Here is an 18674-nt window from a genome sequence, read left to right as displayed (position 1 = left end):
CCCTCCTGAGCCCCTCACTGCCCAGGGCAGTGTGCCCACACAGGAGGAATCAAGGGTTACTGACTCTTACCCTCCTCGGCACCTGTACAGCACAGGGCAGTGCCCACACAGGAGGAATCAGGGGTTACTGACTCTTACCCACCTTAGCCCCTCACTGCCCAGGGCAGTGTGCCCACACAGGAGGAATCAAGGGTTACTGACTCTTACCCTCCTTAGCCCCTCACTGCACAGGGCAGTGTGCCCACACAGGAGGAATCAAGGGTTACTGACTCTCACCCTCCTCGGCACCTGTACAGCACAGGGCAGTGCCCACACAGGAGGAATCAGGGGTTACTGACTCTCACCCTCCTCGGCACCTGTACAGCACAGGGCAGTGCCCACACAGGAGGAATCAAGGGTTACTGACTCTCACCCTCCTCGGCACCTGTACAGCACAGGGCAGTGCCCACACAGGAGGAATCAGGGGTTACTGACTCTTACCCACCTTAGCCCCTCACTGCCCAGGGCAGTGTGCCCACACAGGAGGAATCAGGGGTTACTGACTCTCACCCTCCTTAGCCCCTCACTGCACAGGGCAGTGTGCCCACACAGGAGGAATCAAGGGTTACTGACTCTCACCCTCCTCGGCACCTGTACTGCCCAGGGCAGTGCCCACACAGGAGGAATCAGGGGTTACTGACTCTCACCCTCCTTAGCCCCTCACTGCACAGGGCAGTGTGCCCACACAGAAGGAATCAAGGGTTACTGACTCTCACCCTCCTCGGCACCTGTACAGCACAGGGCAGTGCCCACACAGGAGGAATCAGGGGTTACTGACTCTTACCCTCCTTAGCCCCTCACTGCCCAGGGCAGTGCCCACACAGGAGGAATCAAGGGTTACTGACTCTCACCCTCCTCGGCACCTGTACAGCACAGGGCAGTGTGCCCACACAGGAGGAATCAAGGGTTACTGACTCTCACCCTCCTCGGCACCTGTACAGCACAGGGCAGTGCCCACACAGGAGGAATCAGGGGTTACTGACTCTTACCCTCCTGAGCCCCTCACTGCCCAGGGCAGTGCCCACACAGGAGGAATCAAGGGTTACTGACTCTTACCCTCCTCGGCACCTGTACAGCACAGGGCAGTGCCCACACAGGAGGAATCAAGGGTTACTGACTCTCACCCTCCTCGGCACCTGTACAGCACAGGGCAGTGCCCACACAGGAGGAATCAAGGGTTACTGACTCTCACCCACCTTAGCCCCTCACTGCCCAGGGCAGTGTGCCCACACAGGAGGAATCAAGGGTTACTGACTCTCACCCTCCTCGGCACCTGTACAGCACAGGGCAGTGTGCCCACACAGGAGGAATCAGGGGTTACTGACTCTCACCCTCCTTAGCCCCTCACTGCCCAGGGCAGTGCCCACACAGGAGGAATCAGGGGTTGCTGACTCTTACCCTCCTTAGCCCCTCACAGCACAGGGCAGTGCCCACACAGGAGGAATCAAGGGTTACTGACTCTTACCCTCCTTAGCCCCTCACTGCCCAGGGCAGTGCCCACACAGGAGGAATCAGGGGTTACTGACTCTCACCCTCCTTAGCCCCTCACTGCACAGGGCAGTGTGCCCACACAGGAGGAATCAAGGGTTACTGACTCTCACCCTCCTCGGCACCTGTACTGCCCAGGGCAGTGCCCACACAGGAGGAATCAGGGGTTACTGACTCTCACCCTCCTTAGCCCCTCACTGCACAGGGCAGTGTGCCCACACAGAAGGAATCAAGGGTTACTGACTCTCACCCTCCTCGGCACCTGTACAGCACAGGGCAGTGCCCACACAGGAGGAATCAGGGGTTACTGACTCTTACCCTCCTTAGCCCCTCACTGCCCAGGGCAGTGCCCACACAGGAGGAATCAAGGGTTACTGACTCTCACCCTCCTCGGCACCTGTACAGCACAGGGCAGTGTGCCCACACAGGAGGAATCAAGGGTTACTGACTCTCACCCTCCTCGGCACCTGTACAGCACAGGGCAGTGCCCACACAGGAGGAATCAGGGGTTACTGACTCTTACCCTCCTGAGCCCCTCACTGCCCAGGGCAGTGCCCACACAGGAGGAATCAAGGGTTACTGACTCTTACCCTCCTCGGCACCTGTACAGCACAGGGCAGTGCCCACACAGGAGGAATCAAGGGTTACTGACTCTCACCCTCCTCGGCACCTGTACAGCACAGGGCAGTGCCCACACAGGAGGAATCAAGGGTTACTGACTCTTACCCACCTTAGCCCCTCACTGCCCAGGGCAGTGCCCACACAGGAGGAATCAGGGGTTACTGACTCTCACCCTCCTCGGCACCTGTACAGCACAGGGCAGTGCCCACACAGGAGGAATCAGGGGTTACTGACTCTTACCCTCCTGAGCCCCTCACTGCCCAGGGCAGTGCCCACACAGGAGGAATCAGGGGTTACTGACTCTCACCCTCCTCGGCACCTGTACAGCACAGGGCAGTGCCCACACAGGAGGAATCAGGGGTTACTGACTCTTACCCACCTTAGCCCCTCACTGCCCAGGGCAGTGTGCCCACACAGGAGGAATCAAGGGTTACTGACTCTCACCCTCCTTAGCCCCTCACTGCCCAGGGCAGTGCCCACACAGGAGGAATCAGGGGTTACTGACTCTCACCCTCCTTAGCCCCTCACTGCCCAGGGCAGTGTGCCCACACAGGAGGAATCGGGGGTTACTGACTCTTACCCTCCTGAGCCCCTCACTGCCCAGGGCAGTGTGCCCACACAGGAGGAATCAAGGGTTACTGACTCTCACCCTCCTCGGCACCTGTACAGCACAGGGCAGTGCCCACACAGGAGGAATCAGGGGTTACTGACTCTTACCCACCTTAGCCCCTCACTGCCCAGGGCAGTGCCCACACAGGAGGAATCGGGGGTTACTGACTCTTACCCTCCTGAGCCCCTCACTGCCCAGGGCAGTGTGCCCACACAGAGTCAGACCAGGCAGGTCAGGAAAAGGCAGAGTGAGTGACTCCTACTCACCTGTGCAGCTGCACAGCCCATGGCAGTGTGCCCACAGGCAGCCCAGTCCAAGCAGGGCACTGCCAAGGAGGAGGCAGGGGTGACTGACTCTTACCCACCTGTGCACCGGCTCAGCACAGAGCAATGTGCCCACACAGGGACAGACCAGGCAGGAGGGCGGCCTTAAGGAATGATTCTTTCCCCCGTGCACCTGGGAGGCTGGCTCTGTCTGTATCTCTAGATGGGATTAATGAGTGCCGGGCTCACGGGGGTCAAAGTCTGAGGGTGAAGGAGGAAGGAAGAGAGAAACCTGCCGCTTCCGTTACCTGGGGCCTCCCTGTCAGCTCTGGGCGTGGAGGGCAGAGAACAGCTGGAGGCTGAGAGGAGACACGGAGCCCCTGCGCCTTCATCTCTCTCACAGCAGGAGCCGGTGAGTGACGGGGGGTTCACTCACTCTTTACAGACAGAGGGGCAGGATCGGGGCACGGTGAGTGACCAAGGGGTCTCTCATCATAGACAGGGGGGCCTCTGCCAGGGGAAGGACTGGGAGCCCGGTGAGAGGCCAGGGGGTTTACTCATCACAGACAGAGGGACAGGACCGGGAGCCCGGTGAGTGACCATGGGGTTTACTCCCTCCTCACAGACGGATTGGGGCCAGAGGCTGTGAGAGGAGACACCGAGCTCCGGAGCCCTCACAGACGGACAGGCCCGGGAGCTGGTGAGTGAGCAGGGGTTTTACTCACTCTTTAGAGACTGATTGGAGTCGGAAAGGAGCTGGTGAGTGACCAGGGGAACTACTCATTACACAGTAAAGGCAGAAAGGCGCCTGCTGAGTGAGTGAGGCATTCACTCACTCAGAACTGTCAGTGCGGAGCCAGTGAGAAGGCTGGTTAGTGACCGAGGCTTTTAGTCACTCATTTGAAGTCAGTCGATAGCTTGGTAATTTCGGATGCTTTTACACACTTTTAATTGTCAGTGTGGAATCAGAGAGCGGTCTGGTGAGTGACTGACGGTTTTAAGTTGACTTCTTATTAACAGTTTAACTCTGGACGGTATCCCTGTGAGGCTGTCACCGAGCCCTGTCACACAGGAGTAGAGGTGGGACTGAAGACCCATAGATCCCGCGATGTATGGAGATTAAACTTTATCTAGGCACAACCACAGATGCAACCTGTGCACGAGCTCAAACAACCGCTACATTGGCCTCGCGCCAGGCTTAACTGCTTTTATTTACAAATAGGTCCTCGATGCATCTTGTTCGTATGTCTTCTTATTGGTTCGAGCCGTCAATTCCTCCGCAGCAGGCACCTTATCCCGCCTAGCTATCTTTCCCCCTTATCTCACTAATCCTCGTAGGTACACTCACACAGATCAGGAGTTTGGGATGTGGTTTACACGAGGTGTTCTACACTTGCTCTTTTTCCTCACGCCCATGGGTTACAAAGGGGGGGGGGGGGGGGGAGTCAGTGTTGTAATCTTCGTTTACGTTTGAAGTTTTGTGAATCTGTTTCTAATCCTGTAATGATTGAGTGAGATGGGGCGAAGGAGCTCAGCGAAGGGTTGCAGTTCCATCCCCTGCACCTCCTGCTAAAGCCGGATTGATTATTGCTGAATGACTGGGCCACTAGAATTGTGCCGCAGGAGAGGGCCAAGTTATGTGGGAGGGTTGAGTAAATTATGCGGCAAGAAAAGGCAAATCATGTAGCATGATTTAGCACATTTTGTAATAGTATTCATCATTATTTCCTCATTAGCACCGTTTGAGTACCCAAATATAGCGGTAACTAACAGAGAGGTGACCAGTGCAGCTTTGCAAAGGGCCTTCCATTGCGCAGCAACTCGGGTCGCTGCACTTTTAGTAACTTTTGAACCCGTTGTAGCTAGAAACAATTGGTTTTGTTAAAATCTGCTGATTATGCCATAGATGGTGGATTTTTTGGGGAAAATGCAGCAACTCTATAATCATGCAAAAATAACAACGGGCGCACACACGCATCATTCCAGTGGCCCCGCTTATTGATCAGAGAGGGCAATGTTATTTAGTCTCCCACAACTGGCTGCGAGAAGGTTCAACGAAAGCTGTGTGGACTCCACGGGGGATAACCACAACTGATGAGGTATTTAGTGATGAGTTATAACAAACAGAGGGGCATATCATCAAGCGGCAGCAATAATTACTGCTGGTCGCGTTTAGCGTGCAAAATCCTAACGCCATCTATCGCCGGATTCTATCACCTGGTTAGCGCACTATCAGCAACGCGCATCGCCGAGGCGATAGAAATCCCCGGCGCTAAGGCATGGATTCACGTGTTAGCGTGTCCATGATGACAGGGCGTTAAAATTATCACCACTTTTCGCCCGAAAACGGGCGCAAAAGCGGCGATAATTTAAACGCCGGACCTTGTTGATATGCCCCAGAGTGATTTGCAGGACATCGAAGCAGAATGTCTTATCGGTCAGCTTGGGGAAATTACTGACCTGATAAATTGCACTGTGCAGGGACCCAGAATTACGGTACTCGGAAGCACTGTGCACTATTGATAATTTCAACCGTGCGCCACACACTTGCAAAGTTTGCAGCTCGGAGAGGCACCAACTTGGGGGCATATCAACAACAACCGGCGATAATTATCGCTCAGCGCTCTTAGCGTGAGGATAATTATCGCCGGCTAGCGTGAATTTTTATCGCTGAGATAGCGTGCTATTAGCAACGCTTATCTCAATAGCGATAAAAATCTACACGCTAACAGGCTAACGTGAGATTATCGCTGGAAACCCAGCGATAATCACACGTTACCTTGTTGATAGGGACAGGCAAACTTAGCCATGATATCCTCCTTCCATAGGGTATCATGGCTAAGTCTGAAAATTAGGGGGCATATCAACAAGGGCTTTATCTCTGCTTTTTTGGCTTTAAAAGCCAAAAAAGGAGAGATAAAACTAGCGCCCTATCAACAACAGGGTGCTAACATGCAAATTCGCATGTTAGCACCCTTTTACTCTACGCTTCCCCTTGCATCTCTAATGAGATGCAAAGGGGGCGTTCCAGAGTAAAATAATAGGAGAAATGTCGCTAAGCGACAATTCTCCTATTATCAAGAATATCGCTAACCCTGTTAGAGACAAAAAAAGCAGCGCTAACCGCGGTTAACGCTGCTTTTTTACGTCTGGTATTTTTCTGACTTAGCCATGATATCCTATGGAAGGAGGATATCCTGGCTAAGTTTGTATGTCCCTATCAACAAGCTAACGTGAGATTATCGCTGGGTTTCCAGCGTTAATCTCACGTTAGCCACTTAGCGTGAGGATTTTTATCGCTATTGAGATAAGCGTTGCTAATAGCACGCTATCTCAGCGATAAAAATCAACGCTAGCCGGCGATAATTATCCTCACGCTAAGAGCGCTGAGCGATAATTATCGCCGGTTGTTGTTGATAATGCCCCAGCAGACGTAAAAAAGCAGCGTTAACCACGGTTAGCGCTGCTTTTTTTGTCTCTAACAGGGTTAGCGAGATTCTTGATAATAGGAGAAATGTCGCTTAGCGACATTCCTCCTATTATTTTACTCTGGAACGCCCCTTTTGCATCTCATTAGAGATGCAAGGGGAAGCGTAGAGTAAAAGGGTGCTAACATGCAAATTTGCGTGTTAGCACCCTGTTGTTGATAGGGCGCTAGTTTTATCTCTGCTTTTTTGGCTTTTAGAGCCAAAAAAGCAGAGATAAAGCCCTTGTTGATATGCCCCTTGGTGTTCCACAATTACCAGGTATTTTCTTGCATGCCCAGCCTCAACTCTGAGTCCTGCTTTAAAGAAAACACCGATTCCTATAGATTACTTCCCAAACATTAAAACATCCGCTTATTCTTCCCCCCCACCCCAGGATTAGGGTGACACAATTCCAGGGAACAAAAGCGCCAGTGATTATTTCAGACACCTTCAAATGAGGCCCTCAAAGGAATAAGGCTCTCAGCGGGACACTTTACCCCAAGTATTTGTTTAGGGTTAGATATACAGGCTGGCCAATAGGATTCTCTGTCACAAATGCAACGGAGCACCCTGTCCTTCGAACTCTTAGTCCCCCCACCTCTTTTAGAGATGGGCAGACAACTAGTTCTCCATCAGTGGAGCCACCATCTGTCTCTGCTGACAGAAAGCTTACTCCAAGGACCCGACAAAATGGGAGCCATCGGAGTAAAGCCACCACTCAATGTGGAGCAGACGGGATGATGTGCGATTTCTATCCATCTCATCCAGGCAAAGTTTGTTTGTGGGGGACAGAATAAAACAATATTGACCCCCAGACCCTGTGAGAAAACTCCGAGGGTCTGGGGGGTAGGGGGGTGAGTTTATGTTTTAGGAAGCAGGGTCCCACTTGGGAGTTTGTTTCAGTAAGTCAAAAACAGTTCGAAGTTCGGTGGACAGACATCAAAACTCATAGAGTTCATCTCCCAAACGTGTTGTACCTTGAAGGGAGCCGCCATGATGGAGGGTCTTGGACTTGTAACGAGGCAGGCGGGACATCGATCACATTTCGATGGAGTATCCCATCCACCAAACTCTAAATCAGGCCTCTGGTATCTCCAGCTCTGGATTATCCTAAATAGTACCCATGGGCCACTGCTATCTGGGTGCACGTGCTCCCTCCCCACCACTGGAATGTCCACCCCTTTGTACTTTCTGTCCAGTGCAACATCTGTTTCAGTGGCTCTTCTACAGTCTGGTGCCAAAGCCATGAACACACTGTCAAAAGCACCTGGAGAATGAGAACAAGAGCACACAGTCACCTCCAAAACACCAAACAACAGGGTCAAGAAGCAAGTATTTACTTATTTGTAAGCAGCTGAAACACTGTAGAGCTAATGCTGTAGTTAGCATCAGTGACTGTAAGAAAGTAGTGTACGTTCAGGTGTTTATATGGAGGGTGGTGATAGACGTCAGTACACTGTAGACAAAGCCAATGTACACATCTGGTGGGTGAAGCTAAACCAGACAAGCAACACAGCGTATTACTCCCTAAAAGCTCAAAAGATGTACACACCACATGTGGATACATTGACAGCTGGGAGAGTGTAAACATAAGAGTGTGTCTATTTATTTATTTATCTATTTAAAGGTTTTCTATAGCGCTGGCTAGACCCAGGGGTATCAGAGCGCTTTACAGTAATGTGAGGAGATACAGTATGAAAAAACATTTGATCAAAGCAGGAGCCAATATAACAAAGAAAGCAGATAAAATACGAAGGCTATTCACAGAACACTATATTAAGCTAACGTGGGTAGTGAGAACTTAGGTTAGGGAGGGTGGGTGGGGGTGAGAGAGAAGAGAAAAAGGGAGGGGAAGAAGAGAAAAAGAAGGGGAAGACGTGAGTAGGAGTTAAGGGAGTAGCAGGAGTAGTAAATCAGTGGGGGGTCGTGCGTAGGGCTAGGAGTCATAAGTAGATAAAGAGAGCAGGAGGGGAGGGGAGGGGGGAAGAGTAGCATATGGGAGGGGGGATTGGTAGGAGAAGGTGGAGGGGAAAGAATTGGAGGGCAGTAAAGGGGGACATGACGTGGTCGCAGCACCTGAGATCAGTGTAAGAGGTAGGAATTAAGGACCCCAGTATTTGTTGAGGAGGAACAGTTTGAGTTCTTTTTTGGAGTTGAAGTAGGAGGGGTTACAGCGTAGATCTTTAGGCAGAGAGTTCCAGATGGAGGGAGCATTAACGGAGAAGGCGCAAACTTGAATGCCTTTCTTCTTGAACGGGGGGGATCAGAGTGAGAGCGTTCGTGTTCCTCGTCAGTCGTGCGCAGCCTGCTTTGTGGAGTTTATCTGAGAGGTAACTTGGGGTGTTTTGGTGAAGGGCTTTATGCGTGATACATGCAATCTTATAGGTGGATCTGCCTTCGATGGTAACCATTTGAGGGTTTTTCAGGGCGGGGGAGATGTGATCGAAACGTTTATAGTCAGAGATAAGTCTAGCTGCTAGGTTGAGCAAAGATTTGAGTGGAGCGAGGTAGACTTTAGGTGTTCCAGCTAGGATAGCATTGCCATCGTCGATTCTCGACAGGACAAGCGATTGGACAACAGTTTTAAAGTCATCAGCCGGGAAGAAGGGTTTAATTTTCTTGAGATGACGGAGAGTGAAAAGTGCTCCTTTGGCTGCGGTTTCTATGTGGGGGGTGAGGGTAAGGGCATTGTCAATGGTGATGCCTAGAGACTTAACTGAATTAGAGAGAGCAGTTGAGCGCATTAAGGTCAGAGATCTATTCTTGTATGGGAAGTGGGTTGTTCTTAGGCGTAAAGAGAATGATTTCATTTTTTTAGGGTTTAGTTTGAGATGATTATGGTGGAACCATAATTGGATCTTGGTCAGGGTGTCATTTAGGTGAAGGATATAGGAGTGGGATTTAATCTTATAGTAAAGTTGCGTGTCGTCGGCATAAAGCTGGTAATTTATTCCTGCTTGTTTGAGAATGAGGGTGAGTGGTTCCATGAAGAGGTTGACGAGAGCAGGAGAGAGAATGGATCCCTGGGGGACACCGAGAGAGATTGGAGTGGGGTTGGAGAGACAGTTCTCAATTTTGATTTGTTGGGTTCTGTGTTGGAGAAAGGAGGTGAACCAGTTGAGGACAAGGCCATTAAGGCCAAAGCGGACTTTGAGAGTTTTAAGTAAGGCGGAGTGGTTAACAGTATCAAAGGCAGCAGATAGATCGAGGAGAATGAGAAGTCATGATTCACCTTGGTCGAGTGAATGATGAATGCCGTCCACTATATCGAGAATGGCAGATTGTGTGCTGCAAACTTTTCTAAAGCCAGATTGGAGTGAGTCAAAGAGGTCAAAAGTGTTGTTGTGATTATCAAGTTGGAGTAGGGCACATTTTTCAAGGGCTTTGGAGAGAAGAGGGAGGTTAGAGATGGGTCGGAGGTTATTTGGGTCGTTGGGATCTGCGTTACGATCTTTGGGAATGGGTGTGATTTGACCCAGTTGGAGGGAGGCAGGAACACACCCTGCGGCCAGGGAGGAATTAATAATGGTGCTCCAGAAAGGGGCAATGATATGTTTTAGGTCTTGGACAAGGTTAGGGGGCAGAGGGTATTTGGTGTGGGAGGATGGTTTTAGCTTAGCGATGATGTTGTACACTTCGTGTGCGGTGACAGGGTGAAAATTATGCCAAAAATTATTGTTTTTTAGTTGCTGAGGAAGAGAAGGGTTGGGTTTAGGTGGGAGGGAACTGGACGAGAGATGCGCAGGGACTGGTGGAGATTTGAAGGGGTGTCATTTTGTAGCAAATGTCTTTTCAGTAAGGTTTGAAACTTTTCCCGTGAGAAGGTGCTAGGGACATCCTGGGGTGAACAGCTTCTGTTGAAGAGGTCTTGGTAGATGCAAAGTTGGGATGACGGACAATGCTCAGCATGGTTTAGATGTTGTCAGAATGTTTTCATTTGTAAATATGACATCTCGAGAAGGCCCAGGCAAAATGTCATTTACAGCTGTAAATTCCGGCTTTTTGCATTAGAATTGTTACGCGAAATGTCCAAAATTATCGCATTTTGCCATGTTGTGTTGTTGATTATTTGTTCGAGTAAGTCCTACAGCAGGGTCATGAGAATAACGCGAACGAACCCAACACCAGCAACTGTGACGTGCGGGTTTGCACTTTTTTATTGCAAAATCCATTCTTGTGTCAAAAATAGACACCAGGATGCATTTAGCATAGTGGGAAATGGTGGATGGGCATTATGTGTAATTTCACATACTTTTTGGGCACTTTGAGTAATTATTGGAAAGTAAATTGTGCAACTTTCAGCCATGCTTAGTTAGGACTTGGAGTACAGTGTGATGAGGTGTCGAAAACGTACCTGAGAGTCACACTAGACTAATGCAACAAGTTTTCTGAGGTCTACACAGCACAACATTTAATTTAGATTGTGAGCACAATAACTGTGGATAAACTACAGGGTCACGAGCCATGTATAATAGAGACTTCCTTTTGGGCCAGCCCACCTCAAGACTTTTAAAATCAAACCACAGTAAGTGACCTGTTCTTGTTAGAAACACTGTTCCTTGTGCAGCAAATACGCATTGGATCTCAGCAATACACAGCGGAAGGGCTGAACTTGGCTCACTCTAAATGCTCAGTTACTGCCTGCTCGATGAACATAGCATGTGTGTGTCATCGGTGGGTGAAAAGTTCTGTAACACACGTACTTTGTACAGACACCATGTACATAAGGTACAACAGATTCACCTGCTGTAAGAGTTCTCAACATCTGAGTCCTCAAAGTAGGCAAGGCTGTGGTGGTGCTGCACCTTGGCATGACCTGGAGGGACTTCTAAAAGGGGGAGGAGGGGGCAGTAACGAGGCCTTTCGCAGAAGGTTTTATCATTGCTCGTTCAATTGAAGTTCAATGAACAACATCTTACTTACAGCAGCCTGATCTTATGTCAGGTCATTGTGTGTTCTCATGTCAAAGTCAAGTTTTATTTTACTCTTGTAGTTAGTGGAAACCATGACAATTTACCCTTAAGTATAAAATGAACGGCAACTGCTCTCCAAAGACATAAATACATAGGTAAAAGAAATAACGTTAATAATAATTTAAGGAAGATCAACAGTCGAACATGAAAGTGCAAAAGTAGAACTTGTTGTCCCCCGAATGTGTAAAAGAAAAGTTACAAAGATCAAAGGTCAAGCACTAAAATGCAAAGTGTAAAGTGGTGGTAATTTTAACGCTGTGTCTTGATAATATGCCCCTCAGTGCTTTGGTAAATTTACCACACCTCAAAAGAGTCCTGGCATCTGTTTTGGAGAAGCACAGTGACAAGGCCTCCGAACAGAGGTGGACTGCTTTCATCAAATGCATTGGTTCCAAAATGAGCCTCCTGGGGGCATCAAGCGGTGTGGAGCAGCAGAGAAGGTGAAGCCGAGACTCTCACTTATAGTTACAGGGTCTGCAGGCGCCCTCCTAGCCCGGACCAGCCCATGGGTTGAAGTCGGCCACAGGGAGGCCTGAAAGGTGCATGCATTAGATGTCTCTGCGAGCATGTCTGTTGATAGTCTCTGTGAGGTAGGATTCTAGCCTCCCAGGTATATAGGAGCTATTCAGAGGCGCTAGGATGTTGGAGGGTCTTAAACAGCAAATGTCCTGTGTGTAGGAAGAATCTTGCAGCTGCTTGTTTATGGCCTTTTTCCAACTTATGTAAGGGAGAGTGTCCGACTCTAGAGCTGCTCCTTCTATTTGTAAGGAGGTGATTGCATTTCTGACTTGCCGTTGCCAAGGGTTCCCAGGACACTAACATGTCTCTTTCAGTCAGGCTTTCATTGAGTTTGCTGGGGCTCTCAGAATCCTGATATAGAATTTCAAAGTGTCGGCCTCACAGGTTATCGATTCCATAGATAAGCCAAGTTCCAGGTGGAGTCTAGTCCTACGGGTATATCTTGGAACTTGGTGTACCTTCCTGTAGGCCCTATATTGTATGTAGTCAAAGCTGGGGGCACAAACCCCGAGAAAGGCCTGGTGGCCATAGAGCATTGCTGGGAGAAGGGAAGATTTCATACCCTTCAGGGTGGATTCGGTCGAGGGACTGTTCAGCTTCTTGTTAAGACAAGTGAGGCCGTATGTGAGTACTCAGGCTTCCTTTTTCAGCGCAGCTATGTGTGCCGGGATTTGGAGGACTCGCTGAACCATACCTCTAAGTGATTGTAAATCGGCGTTGATTTAATTACCGCAGAACCCATTTGTCTCGTTAGAAATTTCTTGTTCTTGTAGTGGTCGAAGATCAGCACCTTGGCTTTACCATGGTTGATCGTGAGGTAATTTAGTTATATTCCTGGAGTTTACTCAAGGCTGGCTCAATCCCTGCTTTGGTATGATCCATTATGACAATGTCATCAGCATCTTGTAAAATGTTTACTTTCGATTTGACTAATTGTGGTGGTGCCAAGCTACTGCATTCCAGAAATTTGCTCAAATCAACTGTGTAGAGATTAAAGAAAAGTGTGGCAAGCATGTACCCTGCTTCAGTCCGCCGTCAATAGAGATTTTGGAGCTCACTGAGGGTCTGTTCTAATCCGGACTCATTTTTATAAGAATTTGGGGGCATATTATCAAGCCAGGCGATAAAATTATCGCCGTTTTAGCGGCAGAAAACTGCTGCTAAAACGGCGATAATGGGCTTGATAATATGCACTATGGATTCCCAATTGTATCCCATGTTAGATGGGAAGGACGTCTAACATGGGCTTCTATTGGAATTCCATAGAGCATATTATCAAGCCCATTATCGCCGTTTTAGCGGCAGTTTTCTGCCGCTAAAACGGCGATAATTTTATCGCATGGCTTGTTAATATGCCCCATAAGAAGATAATGGCACTGAGCAGTTGCACAGGAACCTCCCTTGAATTAAGTTTTCTCCATAACATAGGGTGGTCAACCTTGTCAAAAGCAGAGCTGTAATCAATGACACAGCAGAAAAGTGGGGGCTGGCTCTTTTCAGCTGCTCGATGACTCAGGGCGGTGATGTTATCAAATATTGAATTCATTGCTCTGAACCCTGTCTGAAAGTATGATAGAAACTCATTTTCCACAGCTTATTCCTCTAGCTGCTTTTTTGTTTTTTTTGTTTCATAGAGCGCAGACTTGATCCAGAGACATCGGGTATCAGAGTGCTATACGTGAGTACCAGTTTTCGTTATAGCTGGACACATTCATTTTTGTTAGGCACAGGGAGATTAAGTGATTTGCCCAGAATCACAGGATGTTGAGCGTCGTTGCCGAGACTCGAACTCGGTTCCCCAGCTTCGAGGTCAACCGCTCTAGCTGTAAGGTTACATCCTCTCCCCTTCAGTAGAATTCTGGCATATGCTTTTGCCTCTAGATCTAATAGGGCAATCAGGCGATAATTGGAGGGATTTGTTGAGTCCCTTTTCTTGAGGATTGCGCACAAGATGAAGCCCCTCCATGCGTCTGGTATTTGCGCTGAGAGGAAAGCTTGATTCAGAAGGGGGGTTAACGCTGTAGCCCAATGCTCCAGTTCACATTTGAATATTCCGGCAGGAAGAACGTTAGGACCTGGCGATCAATCGTTTTCCATTGCTTTTATAGGTTTGGTGACTTGGACCGGTGAAGTCAGGCCTGCTGGACTTGTCAGTGATCGGACCACCTCGCCCTGATTGGAATCGTTGTATTATGTGGATGCCTGGGTGATGTATAGCGCTTTAACGTGTTTCTTCCAGGCTTCTTCTAAAATGGTATTGAGTCTGGAGCAGTTAGGAGATTTGAGTTTGTGAATATAATTCCAAAAGCGAGATAAGCTAGTCTCCTGCAACATATACAGCATTCTTTTTGCTCAAAAGCTTTCTTTGCCTCCCAGATTACTTTTTTTGTGAACTTTGCGCAGACTAGTGATTGCATTGGCAGTAATTGTGGTAGGACTGCACTTGTGGTTACTCAGGGACCTTCTTAGGGCTCTTCATGCAGTAACAATGTCCATATTGAGGGTCTGAGCAGACAGTTGTTTGGTGTATGAGCTGGGAGATGTCAGGAGGTGCCAGGTCCAAGTAGGTGGTCTCTTAGATTAATTGTTAAATTATCCCAGCTGTGAGCTAGATCACTAGGAGAACTAGTTTTGAGTGCAGTAGAAATCTTAGCTAACCACTTTTAAACCTTCAAGGTGTCTATTCTCCATTTGATCTTTCTGACTAATTTGGAAGCCTCAATACGTGTGGATGAGCCCATCTCCAAAATTGTATTTGCTGATGGAGAGTGTATATCAAGAGTTATAGTCAATGTGTTATAATCGCTTTTGGGTTGATCAGGGATGTACAATTTGATAAGATGGCTTACTAAAGCTTCTGAAAGAAAAACGTAACAATGGTTGATATCCTGTTGAATGTGGTGGGATGCTGACAAAGGGGGTCCTTGGTTTTGAAGAACTGTGCGACAGAGATTATATTGTAGGCAGTTAGAAGGTTATTCAAATGTCCTTGTTCTGTGGTATGGCAGGCTACAGAGTTCGAACTTCCCAAACCCCAAATATTGAAATCTTTGAAAAAAAGAAGTTCATGTGTAACAAACTCCAGGAGAAGGTCCTCCAAGCTGTTGCATAAAACTTCTGTGGCTGGTAGTTTTGATGCTCCGGTCGTATTGTGGTAGCAGTTATAAGTAGCATTGGGATTTTACTATGGCTAGACAGTAACCCTGAAATTTTGGCTGCTTTCAGGGCTGGCGATTCTCGTTTATGCGGCACAGATTTGATCTTGCATAAATGCGTTAGAAAAATTGATGGACCACCTGATGGCCAGCCAAAAAGATTGATGCGTTTTGCTGGTGTGAAGAACTCATAGTAACCATGTAGTACTGATGGCATCGGATGTTGCTTGTGACGCCAATTCGCCTCAGACAATGGAGTGTTGGGTCTTGCTGGTGGCTGTAAGTGATTAATTGCTCTGGTTGTTGATTGTCGTTCTGACCAGTATGGAGAATTCTCTCGGTCAGGTTGTGGATCGATGATGGGGTTTTGTTGGAGATTGTTTGAACCATTAATTAGTGAGTTTGATACAAGATTCTGTATTAATGAATGAAGCATTGGTTAAAACAATATCAGATGATAGTGATAGTTTCAACAGTTTGTTTCTCTGATACAGTTCGGAAGGTCGGGCCCCAGAGCCTTATTGATTAAGATTGCATAGCTGGGATCCGTTGGTCTTCTGTGTGAGCTCCGTTGTGTTGTTAGATGAGACATTGGTTGGAGGGCTCGGGATGCGCTCTCATTATGATGTCCCACCTGTGTTGTCATGGCTAGAGGGGAGACTTTGTTTGTTGACTGCTCACCACACACTGTATGTGGACCTCCCGAGTTTTCCTCTGTTGTTTTTGGAGGCACAGTAGACAGCTCTGTGGCGTTGGCTGGATGGGTATTAGTTGATCTTTTTGAAACCTATTTTGAGTCTGTTGGTCTCTGTTCACAAAGCTGATGGCTGCGCCCTGGTCCGCCTCTGGTTTCGGAGCGAGGGTGAATATGGAGAAAAGCTTTGTGGAGCCCTGCTCTTGAGGGCAATGGAGAGTGTTAATTGATCCTAAACACAGGGATCTCCTTGTAGTGAGGCACTGTTTTTTTTAAGCTTCTTTTCAGCCCATGTTGAGGTAGTACAAATTTGTTTCGATGGGGGGCGTGTAATAAGACATGGGGGTCTTGTTGAATTGGGTCTCCTTCTTCTGGTGGGCTTGGGGCTGACGAGACCATGGCCGGGCCAGAGATTTGCACTGACTGATTACTAGGGAGGTCGTACCCCTCTTCCTGGGAAGACGTTATTTCCTTTGTTGTTGCGGGGGAAGGGCCGCAGGTAATGAATGACTTTGGTGGAGACTTTTTTCCTTGCAACAGTTGGTTAATATTTGATCCGTGGCAGCAGACCTTACTCTTAATGCTTTTTACAAGTGAGTGTAGTATTTCTGGCAATGCACTTAATTTGTTAATCACTGGAGAGAATGGGTATAAATTGCTTGTCCCCATCAAGTCCTATAAAAGTTTCCAGGGAGGTCAGTCTCACCCCCAGGTCCACCAAGCTAGTGTGGATTGATTGAATGAGGTCTATCTGGAGTTCCATCTTCTGGGATTGTAAAGTAAATGCTCTTGCGATCGTGTCCTGTTTGATGCTTAGAGAGGACAAGGAAAACAAAGCAGAGTATGAAAGGTTGATGAGAGGGGCATCAACTACTCCGACCAAGATTGGGCTGTTGGAGCTGATTGGGCACACGCTACCAGCCCCTGGCATCAGTGCAAGTGAGGCCTCTATCTTCTGGGTTTTCAAAGTAGCTAGGAAGCGATCGATCGGACAGATTGCCAAGCTCCTGGTCGGACATGCTTTCCCTTCTAGGGTTCACTGAGGGAGACTGTGGTGACATAGGTACTGTTGTGTTGTTTCCCAGTTGACATCTCGTGGGGACACCTGGGACGAGGAGGTTATGGCACTCACATGAACTAGTTCAGATGTTGTTACCACACGTTGGCATTGGGTGCCTGCTTGGTCTTTCCACTCCCAGGCACCCACACTAACATGGTAGTTGGAATGTTGGTCACTCGTTGATCCTGGGATCTCACAGGTGGTTTAAGACACCTCTTGTTGAACTTGTGGGTGGGGAGGTGGAGAATGTTTTGTGCTGATGCAACCCTCCTGGCGTAACCTTGGGCAGGAGAGTGACCTGCGAAGCATTTTCCTAGTTAGAAATAAGTCACGGTCTCCAGAGGCAGTTATTGAGACCCTTCCCGGGACCGATGAATCAGGTGGGGGAGGAGTTGAATGTCCTACAGCGGACCATTATGAAAGTAGCCACTAATTAACCCCTGCACTGTGACTGTGCCCCTTGTGTACCTATCAGGTTCGTAAGGGAAACGGGGAGATCAACCTCCTGAGTGGCAGTAACTAATGATGGCATGGTGTATACTTTCTACTGAGGGAGGTTTCTCTTTTTTGTCATATTGAATGTTGTTTGTTGTTAATTTTGATTATTACTCCAGCAGGTATTAGGCCTTTGTGGCGCCCATGGCTGGGAGAGGACTGCTCTTCCAGACTTCCCCTCCTTAATGCGACTGTGACTACCGCAGCAACTGAGCTGCTCCTGTCAGAGGGGGCACTCCGGCCCAAACAGACCGCGCCTCTCCACTTGAAGAGGCCTGATGCCGCCTCAGCCCCCCTCAACCGTTGGTTGTCGCTGAAATTCAGCTGGTTTCTAGCCACTCCTGCCCAGCCCTGCTGCAGCACATGCTCTCCCTGCAGTTCTGTGCAGTCCTCTGCAACCCCCCGAAGTCGCGGTGCTGCAACAGCACGGAGGCTGTGGAGAAGCAGGGTTATGGCGTGCTATGGATGGGAAAATGCAGAGGAAAGGCGGGAGGCGAGGGGGTGGGAATGTTATCCCAGCAGCCCAGAAAAGCTGACAGTGCTAAGAGCAGGGTGGCGGGTGGGCCCTTCTGCCACAAGCCGCACCCGCATCCTTAGGCGAGCCGCTTCCGCTCCCAAGGGATGCCGCCACCTATGCCTAATGCACGCTGCTCAGCAGCCCCCATTGTCTCCGCTTCTCCCTCTCTGGGCCATTTCTCCTATGCCAGCTCTCAGGGCAGTACTGGGAACTGAAACCGAACCTGGCAAAGAGCTTGGCCAGCCCAGGAGGGACGGGAGGGTGCTAGTGGAAGGCTTTGTAGCACTTTTGTGCAGTGGTCCATTATTGCAACAAAACCGGCCCCTGGTATCGAAAAAAGGCATCCCATGGGTCTAAAGCTGACCCCCAAACTGGCAGCCCTCCAGGGAAACACCTGGTGCCTGTTACAGCCAGTCACTCGTCGCCGATTGCCGTCTGCCTCCACTGCTGGTTCCCGCAACTCCCCACAGCGCATGCAGGCTCGAGACTCGATCGCAGCTTCGCTTCACTTCCGGGTCACTTGTACAGAATGGTTGAAGGAAGCAAATACATATTAAATTTCACTGCACAGTGATTCACATTTGTAACTTAACCTGTGTCACACTCTTGTGGGGCATCAGATGGTGAAAAGTGGACACATTAAAAAAAAAAGAGAATAGAACATATTTTTGCATTATTGAAGATATTTATATAAAATTAAATTACACACAATCACATTTTACATACATGAATAAGACTAAACATCATGCATAATAATTACAAAAAATAACAAT

General features: G+C 48.8%; 1 protein-coding gene across 1 annotated transcript in view; it reads left to right on the top strand.

The window, feature by feature from the left end:
• Positions 1–3068: 3068 nt before the first annotated feature.
• The window catches only part of LOC146808743 (pregnancy-specific beta-1-glycoprotein 1-like), a 321140-nt gene continuing 305534 nt past the window's right edge, over positions 3069–18674 (top strand). Inside the window, exon 1 of the mRNA XM_085615560.1 lies at positions 3069–3433. The gene's annotated coding sequence lies outside the window, so the exon portion shown is untranslated. The remainder of the gene's footprint in view (positions 3434–18674) is intronic.

This window comes from Triturus cristatus, chromosome 7 (assembly GCF_964204655.1).
Source record: "Triturus cristatus chromosome 7, aTriCri1.1, whole genome shotgun sequence".
In the NCBI taxonomy this organism is placed as follows: domain Eukaryota; kingdom Metazoa; phylum Chordata; class Amphibia; order Caudata; family Salamandridae; genus Triturus; species Triturus cristatus.
This window is presented reverse-complemented; position numbering and strand designations above follow the sequence as displayed.